Source organism: Miscanthus floridulus, chromosome 10, assembly GCF_019320115.1.
Source record: "Miscanthus floridulus cultivar M001 chromosome 10, ASM1932011v1, whole genome shotgun sequence".
NCBI classification, from domain to species: Eukaryota; Viridiplantae; Streptophyta; class Magnoliopsida; order Poales; family Poaceae; genus Miscanthus; species Miscanthus floridulus.
Window position 1 is genome coordinate 24,198,623 of NC_089589.1, and position 9,890 is coordinate 24,208,512.

Consider the following 9,890-nt stretch of genomic DNA (forward strand, 5'->3'; position numbering starts at 1 on the left):
TTAGAGATATTATGTAATAATTGTGAATTTATGTTTGATGTTGAATTATGTCACGTTGAAATGATGTGAAAACAAATTTATGTTTGATGTTGGGATTATGTCACGTTGAAATGATGTGAAAACAAATTTATGTTTGATGGTGGGATTATGTCACGTTCAAATGATGTGAAAACAAATTTCCAGTCGAAACACAAGAGTTTTTCTGAATTTAATTAAACACTATATTTTTGCATTATCGAAATAGTAATTTAAACACTATATTGTATTTTAAAACTTGTTAAAAAAATTAAAACTTTAGGTCACATAATTTTCCTATGTGCAATAAAGCAAAATAGAATCTATATTTTGTTTAAATATTTTTATGTCTTTTATTTAATTTTCTGTGCAATTAACTATCCTTTTATCATTTGTGTAAAAAGAAATATATTAAAATCCTAATGAATTGGCGGGCAGCGAAACTGCAGTTCGGCTGCCCGCCAAAAACCTTTAGTCCCGGGCGCCACCACCAGCCGGGACTAAAGGTGTGACCTTTAGTCCCGGGCGTTAACAGGGCCCGGGAATAAAGGGCCTTTAGTCCCGGCTGGTGGTGGCGCCCGGGACTAAAGGTCCTCTCCCTTATATAGCCTCTGCGCCCGCCCCGGCCCCTCTTCTTCCTCCTCCCCACTGCCGAGCCAAGCCCTAACAGACCTGCCGCCGCTCGTCCGATCCGCCGCCGACGCCACACCTCGCGAGCACCTGCACGCGCACCGGCGCCCTGACGTTGCACACCCTGACTAAGCGCGCTCGCCGACGCGCCGCCCCCCGACCACCCCGGCTCATCCCCGCTCCACTGCGGCCGGCCCTGCTCTGTCGCGGCCGGCCCCGCCACGCGGACTGGTGCCCTGCCCCCTGAATCGCCGGATTGGAGGAGAGGAGGAGCAGGGCAGTAGAGGAGAGAAGGGAGGTGGAGGAGAGAAGGGAGAAGGAAGAAGGAGAAGGGAGGAGAAGGAGAAGGAAGAAGGAAGAAGAAGGGAGGAGGATGGAGAAGGGAGGAGGAGGAGCCTCGGCCGCCGGCCACGCCCCTCGCCGCCTCGTCATCACCGTCTCCGGATGCCCATCACCGCCAACCCTACGTACGTCGATCGTCACCGCCGACCCCTACGTACGTCGATATGTGTTTGTATGTGATATATGCAGAGGAACGCCTTGTTGTGTTGTATGCAGAGCAACGCCGTCGTTGCGGAGCAACGCCGTCGTTGTGTTGTATGCGGAGCAACGCCGCTTCGTTGTGTTGTATGCGGAGCAATGCCGCCTCGTTGTGTTGTATGCGGAGCAACGCCGCCTTGTTGTGTTGTATGTGGAGCAACGTCGCCCCGTTGTTGTATATGTGGAGCAACGCCGCATCATTGTTGTATATGCGCAACAACGCCGCCCCGTTGTTGTATACCCTAGCGAGAACGACGATTCGCCCTAGTGAGAACGACGATTTGCCCTAGCGAGAACGACGAATTTGCCCTAGCGAGAACGACGAATTCGCCCTGTCGTTCTCACTAGAGCGAATTGTCGTTCTCGCTAGGGCGAATTCGTCGTTCTCGCTAGGGCAAATTCGTCGTTTATATGACTTGTTTACATATATGACTTGTTTATATATATGACTTGTTTATATGACTTGTTTACATATATGACTTGTTTACATATATGACTTGTTGACATATATGATTGTTTACATATATGACTTGTTTATATATATGACTTGTTTATATATGTGACTTAGATTTATTTTGTTTATGACTTATTGTACATATATGACTTGTTTACATATATGACTTGTTTATATATATGTGACTTAGATAAATTTGTATATGACTTATTGTATATATATGACTTGTTTATATATGTGACTTAAATTTTGTTAAATTTGTTAGATATGGCTGCCCCGGGAGACAACATAGAGGAAGAAATGATGAATATTATTGCCAATGCTGGTGAGCAGGATGTTGATGACGAAGTCAATACCTAGCTCTTGAAAATGAGCAAGAAAATGTTTTGCAAGAAAATATAGGCGAGGTATATATACTAAATATATATTATATGTGAATATTGTATATATTTCTGTGTACAAAAGATATTTATTTATTATTTTTTTTATATGTAGCCCTCTGGATCGACGATCACAACGGCGAAGAGCAAAAATGTTCGAGGACCGAAGAAACCACTGGAGGGCCGGTACATAATATCAGAATTCAACATCGAGACAAGCGAACCACTTGGTCCACATAAAAGAAAATTCATGGAACACTGTGGGTACCTTGTAAGGGATAGAATTTCGATCAGTATCCATGAATGGAAGAAAAAGATCAATGAGCCTGATGTTAGTTTTGTCTCTGATGTTGACAAGAATTTGCTCTGGAATGATATCCTTGCCCATTTCACGTTGCAAGCGGATGATTATGATGATATCAACGATGATGAATTGAAGGAGCTAGTTCGATCGTGAGCTATGAAGAAGATGGCCACACAATTCTAGACTTGGAAGAAACACCTATACAACACATACATCAAGAAGAACGAAACACCAAATTTCAATACTGCTATAGGCCCGATCTCGAAACAGAGGCCCTATTGGAATGATTTCGTAGAGTAGAAGACATCAGCAGAGGGTGAGGCACGGGTGAGAAGGAACCAAGAGAATGCCCAAAAAAAGGTATACCACCATGACATGGGATCAGGTGGCTACGATACTGCCATTCCGAAGTGGCAAAAAATGGAAGCGGACATTATTGCCAAGGGGATCGAACCAGAATCAGCCAAGTGGCCCCCATGCTCGAAGAATTGGTTTTTCGGTCATAGGGGAAGACTCAACCCACAGACCGGCCTGGCAGTGTATGGGCAAAAACTCGAAACAGTAGCACGCCGATTGGCTTTTGCTATAGAAGCTAAAGAGATTGGTGTGTTCAAGCCCAATAGAGAGAAGGATGAGCTGACGTATGTCATCGGGACTGCTGAACACACTGGCCGAACCAGAGGCTTAGGACGCAACACTCCATGGGTTCATGGTTTCCCTAATGATAGGGAAACCTACCGAAGCCGCTAGAGAAGCAAGGAGGAGCAAGCAGCGCGGGTGACAATGTTGGAGGAAATGGTGCTTAAAGCAAAGGAACGAGAAAAAGCAATGGAAGCAAGAATGTAGGAAGAAATCAAAAAGCAAGTGCAGATAGCAATGAGTGCCCAGAGGCAGGCATCAAAGCCAGGAATGAATGTTAATATTAGCCCCCTGGTCAGTTGAAAAGCAGCTGCACTTCCACTGAGCTGCCAAAGCAAGATGATGCAGCGCTGCGCTTCCCCGTGGATGATGTCACTACTCCAATGACATCAATTGAGCTACATGTTCCAAGGGGGAATGACACAATCAAGGTCGCTGTCGGTGTTTTTACTCCTCCAGACTGTACCAAGACACCAAGAATCCATGGGGCACCAATACAACCTGGATATGCTAGGGTCGTAGTGGATAAAGTGAGCAAAGGTTATGAGGATCTAGCTCTTGACATTCCTGGAGGTGATGGAGAGAAGACTCTAGGAGAAGCAGAGAAGGCATATATACTATGGCGCAAGCGCTACATCATTATCCCTGGGGCATCTGCTCCACCGCTAGTAGACATTAGGTGCGGACAAAAGTTAACAAAACAATTTTTTGATAATTTTCTATGGGCATGACTAATAATAAGCATTTACTTATATCTCATTGTTTTTTGTACTCACAAAGCAGGGCCTCCGCCAACCAAAGTCCAGCTGTTGCTTCTCCCGACCATCATAGTGCTCAGGGCAATGATGATGCCTTCGAAGGCACGGCTGCATCCCCATCATATCCAACTCCTCCGCCGCCTCCAAGGAAGTCCACAACTCCTCCGCCGAGGTCTCCAACGCCTCCGCCACCTCCAAAGTCTACACTGCCTCCAAGGCGGTCTCCAACGCCTCCCCCGCCTCCAAGGAAGCCTGCCCCTAAGAGGTTCGCCCCACAAACAAAGCCGTTGCCCTGCCCGCCGGCAAAGAAGCAGAAAGCAAATACTCCTCCAGTTATTCCCCAAAAACTATCTTATGAGAAAAGTGAACAGGAATTAAAGGATGCAGTACAAAAAGAAGTGACATATTTCTTTGAAGGTGCAAAATAGGCACGACGAGCGAGGGAGAACCCAGAGCCATCATACTTCTTCCTACCTTCAGATCAGCTAAGAAAGAAGTTGGAACAAAAAAAATGGGATCCTCTTAAGAGTGCCGCGAAACAACCGATATCGGACTATGACCGCTCTCTCACCAAGTCATATGAGGCGGCGCAAAAAAAAGAAGAGAGTAGGGAAAGGTGTTGCACAACTCGGACAACAATCGCAATAATCAATCCCCCCCCTTGTCGTTCCTAACGAATATGGTTCAAACTTAAACTTAGTGGCGGAGGTAGGCGGCTATGAGTCGTTTCTTTGGTTTTATGAGGAAACTGGTTTGAACCTTGCCGAAGTGCTCGCTGAAGGACCATCTGCTCCGGAAGTGGATCCTTACAAGAAATTTGTACCAGGCCAGAGTCTACAAGAAATGCTTGCCTTTCTTTCTTACGGGGTGATTTGCAGGAAGAAATCGTCGATGCCCAAGGTACACGACCTTGCGACACTTTTTCAAGAATATACCTTTCATGTCACCAAAACAGTGCGTGCATGCATTATATCCCTTGTTTGATTGTCCTGAAAGATTACTTAGAGCTGGCCAATCATTGATTGTTATGAACAACAATGCTCGCAGGTCAAAGTGCTCCTGCTTGTGCTCATCCCACACGCGTACACCTGGCTTGTTCCACAAAAGTAGAAGTTCTTCAACTAGTGGCCTCAGGTACACATCGATGTCGTTGCCAGGTTGCTTTGGGCCTTGGATGAGCACCGACATCATAATAAACTTACGCTTCATGCATAACCAGGGAGAAAGGTTGTAGATACATAGAGTAACAGGCCAAGTGCTGTGACTACTGCTCTGCTCCCTGAAAGGATTCATACCATCCATACTTAAAGCAAATCTTAAGTTTCTTGCGTCACTTGCAAACTCGGGGAATTCTCTATCGATTGCTCTCCACTGGGACCCATCAGCAGGGTGTCTCAAAATATTGTCTACCTTACGGTCTTCTTTGTGCCATCGCAACAACTTTGCATGGTCTCTGTTTCTAAAAAGACGTTTCAAGCATGGTATTATAGGAGCATACCACATAACCTTGGCAGGGATTTTCTTCTTGGGACGTTCGCCCTCAACATCACCAGGGTCATCTCGCCTGATCTTATACCGCGACGCGTGACATACAGGGCATGCATCCAACTTCTCGTGCTCCGTGCCACGGTAGAGGATGCAGTCATTAGGACATGCATGTATCTTCTGGATTTCTAATCCTAAAGGGCAGATTACCTGTTTTGCTTCGTACGTAGTGCTGGGCAATTCGTTATCCTTCGGAAGCATCTTCTTTTGGATTTTTAGTAACTCGGCGAATCCCTTGTCAGATACACCATTCTTTGCCTTCCATTGCAGCAATTCCAATGTGGTACCTAACTTTTTCTGCCCCGCGTCACAAGTTGGGTATAGCAATTTCTTGTGATCCTCTAGCATGCGGTCGAACTTGATCTTCTCCTTTTCACTTTCGCATTCCCTTTGTGCGTCACGAATGGCCTGACCAAGATTGTCAGCGGGCTCCTCCTCTGCCCCTACCTCTTCTTCAGCGGGCTTCTCCTCTACCCCCACTTCTTCTTCAGCGGGTTTCTCCTTTGCCCCCACCTCTTCTTCAGCTTTCCCCATTGCAGTATCATTGAAGACACCATATTCAGCAAAAATGTCATCATCGCCCAATTGTTCTTCTTCACCTTCTTCCATTACAACTCCGGTTTCTCCGTGCTTCGTCCAACAAATATAGTTTGGCATGAAACCCGACTTGAACAAGTGTGAATGAAGAGTCTTTGAGTTAGCATATTCCATCGTATTCTTACATACGGCACATGGGCAGCACAAGAAACCATCGCGTTTGTTTGCCTCGGCCGCACGTAACAAAGAATGCACGCCGTCCATGAACTCTTGGGAGCGACGATCAGCATTGTACATCCAATGCCGACTCATCTGCATTACATGACATAAATACCGTATTAAAACCTAGAACATAATTAGTTAATTATACAACATGCATACCACCACAAAAGCTATAAATTTAAGAAAGCCTCGCTACAATGTAGACAATTCCAACTACCAGTAAAAACACTAAAGCTAAAATGCACTTCAGCAGCACAAGGATTTCACGACCAATCCCAACTAAAACAGACAGATCCCCCGTTTGTTCAACATCTTTGGGCTTCTTTGGCTGGATCACTGCCTCATTAGCCGCCATATCTGCCTGTTGTGCAAGATATTTTTGCACGAGTTCAACATACTCTTCCTCCCAGTAGAAGTCTGAACATCTAGTGCCATCCCACTGAAATTAAAATAGAAAATTAGAACTTTAATCACAACCATCATGAAAATAGGTATAAACTAACCATAGTCATTAAATACGATAAAATAACTCACATTGCGATCCGGACACTTGTAGAAAATGCGACCCTTGTTGGGACCCTCCTTCACTCGGTACTCCATCACAATCTTCGTCTCATCACAATACTTGCCGCATGCAATGAGTGGGAGGCCCGACCTAAGTCGCTTTGGAAACCCATGAGAGGCCGAGGACCCGGAAGCAGTTGTCATCTACTCTCTATACTCATTTTTAATACACTATAAATTTCTCATTTTATAAACAAATAAAATTAAAAAAACTCTAAAATTCTCTATATCTCTAAACAATGAAGTGTGATATGCATGCTACAAATGAACGGTGAATACTAGTTTTTAATAGCTACTTTAACCTTCCTTCATGTAAATATGCAAGCTTGATGTGATTTTGAGCTCAAATTGCTTACAAATGAAAAAAATCACAATAAAGAGCCATATATATATAGTGAACAAAATGAGATAAGACAATGGTGAAACATGAGAGTATGAAGTTGGTAACCTTTAGAACCAAAGAATCGACGGAGGAATCGAAGAAATCGATGGAGGAATCGAAGAATGGATGGAGAAAGAGCAAGAACACTGCTTAAATTTGAACTTCAGCTCTCGGGCGGGCTCGGGGAGGAAGAAGACGGCTAGCAGGATTTATAGCTCAAAAACATGTTTTAATAAATAACCATCTGTACTAGTTGACCTTGCTTACGTGATCATCTCGGCGAGCATTTCTCCACCGGACGCCACCGTACTTGGTCAAGGAAGAGCTCTGATTCTACGAGGAAGGGAACACGGTCTTCCACGACCGTTGCCGCTCTCCCTCGTAGAATCAAAGCTCCTTCTTGATGTCCGTTACCGCTCGGCAGAGAACATGCTTGCCGAGCTGAACACGGTCCGCAAGTTCAACTAGTACGGATTTTCTATAATTTTCTAACTATTTTCTAAGATTTTCATTTCATAAAAAGTTAAAATAAAATGTTTAGTCGCGGAGTCCATAGAAATGACCATATTTTGACCTAGCAACGCATTGTCAATTGTCATTGCGTTGCATTGCACCCCGGACCGGACTCCGGACAATAAAATACTATGGTCGATCGATGCCGTTCTTTGTCGTACAGTCGCACGGCGACGGCCGACGGACCCGTTCAACCACCAAATCTGTCAGGCCCGGCTGTTCGGGCGTATCGTCAAAAGAGAACGGATTTGCTTCCTATTGCACGGCCTTGCATTGCATCTCTCATACCAATCGGAGGCACTAGTCCCTATACTCATTTTTTAATACACTATAAATTTCTCATTTTATAAACAAATAAAATTAAAAAAACTCTAAAATTCTCTATCTCTAAACAATGAAGTGTGCTATGCATGCAACAAATGAACGGTGAATACTAGTTTTTAATAGCTACTTTAACCTTCCTTCATGTAAATATGCAAGCTTGAAGTGATTTTGAGCTCAAATTGCTTATAAATGAAAAAACCACAATAAAGAATCATATATATATATAGTGAACAAAATGAGATAAGACAATGGTGAAACAAGAGAGTATAAAGTTGGTAACCTTTAGAACCGAAGAATCGATGGAGAAATCGAAGAAATCGATGGAGAAATCGAAGAAATCGATGGAGGAATCGAAGAATGGATGGAGAAAGAGCAAGAACACTGCTTAAATTTGAACTGAAGCTCTCGGGCGGGCTCGGGGAGGAAGAAGACAGCCAGCAGGATTTATAGGGGGACCTTTAGTCCTGGTTGGTGGATTCAACCGGGACTAAAAGTCACTTTCCAGTCCCGGGCCACGCCACTAGCTGGGAGATTTACTCCCGGTTGGAGCCACCAACCAAGAATAAAGGTCGACCTTTAGTCCCGGTTGGTGGCTCCAACCGAGACTAAAGGTCCCCTGCCACAACGGCCTGGCGCAGGAGCCGTTGGGCAGGGACCTTTAGTTCCGGTTGGAGCTACCAACCGGGACTAAAGGTCTCTCTAGTCCCGAGCGCAACGCAATATTTGTTGGGACTAGAGCCTAGTTTGGCCCTTGGATCAAAGATCCGTTGTCTACTAGTGTGTGGACAAACAAAGAACAGGCCAAGAAGCAGCCGCGTCGCCGCCACGAGTTCTCCCGATGGGTGCGACACACATGATGATCGGCCACGGCGCCCCGTAGCGGCGGTTACCCTCTCCCAGGCCAAGAAGCAGCCGCGTCGCCGCCACGAGTTCTCCCGATGGGTGCGACACACATGATGATCGGCCACGGCGCCCCGTAGCGGCGGTTACCCTCTCCCAGCCGTCCTCCATCGCAGCCTTCCGCCCAGCGGTTTTGCTGGGCGCCAATCGCGGCTGCCTCGCCCGTCATTAACCGGATATCGTCGTCTCCGGCCGGCTGCTGCTCCTCGCGTAGACGTTCTCGGCGGCGTAGGCGCTCTGTGTAGATCGAACAGCCAGCGCTCCGTGGGCTGCCTTCTTGTTCATGCTCCTGGCGCCGCGCCGTAGCGGCGGCTGGCCTCCTGGTCAGCCCTCACGTGTGTTCGTCTGGACGCGTATAGGTATTCGACGACATGGCGGCGCGGACGCAGAGTCGCGACCTTGGCTGGGTGTTGATTAGCCCCTTCGTGAAGGCCAGGGACTCCTTTCATAGGGCGCCGCAGCGGGGTATCGCGTTGCACCCGTGCGCGCGCTGCTGGCCGCGATATCCGCGCGCGCCGTTCCTTAATTACTTAGCGGCCAAGTTGATCACAAGATAATGCTTATCCGGACTCCCCTTGGCGTACATGTAGATATATCCCGTGAGGCACCTTCATCTAGAAGATCTCGAAACGGTACGAGACCTCCGAATATGACGCAAATGTACGTGTATCCTCAGCACGGAGAAGTACTTCCTGCGCGTACGACGCGCCATGTATAGGCGCAGCTGGTTGCGGCCGGCCGTATGGACTCTGTTAACTTGTCCACTTCAGCAATCACATTAGCTAGCTTCTTTCTTGCACACGTGAACAAACATGCACATGTTCCTTTAGCTTTTCTTTTAGCACACACGATCAATAATGGCTAAACTTCAGTTAGTTCATGATCCACGTATAGTAGTAGGCTACAACCAACCAAATAAAACTCCACACCGTATACGTATTTGAAATGGATACGGCCTCGGACGGCATGCCCTATACGGTGGCTGTCCAATACTGGCCCAGATTGCTCGAGAGGCATTTTGAGCAATGATACGTACGTGCTTTTACGATGCACGAACATACAGGCAAACTCACATGACTAGCCTGTTAGCTTCTCTTTTCCAGCACACGTAAATAAACATGAGCACTATGCATTAGCTCATCACGGCCTAATGCAACTTGATTCATGTTTTTTTTCCTTTGTT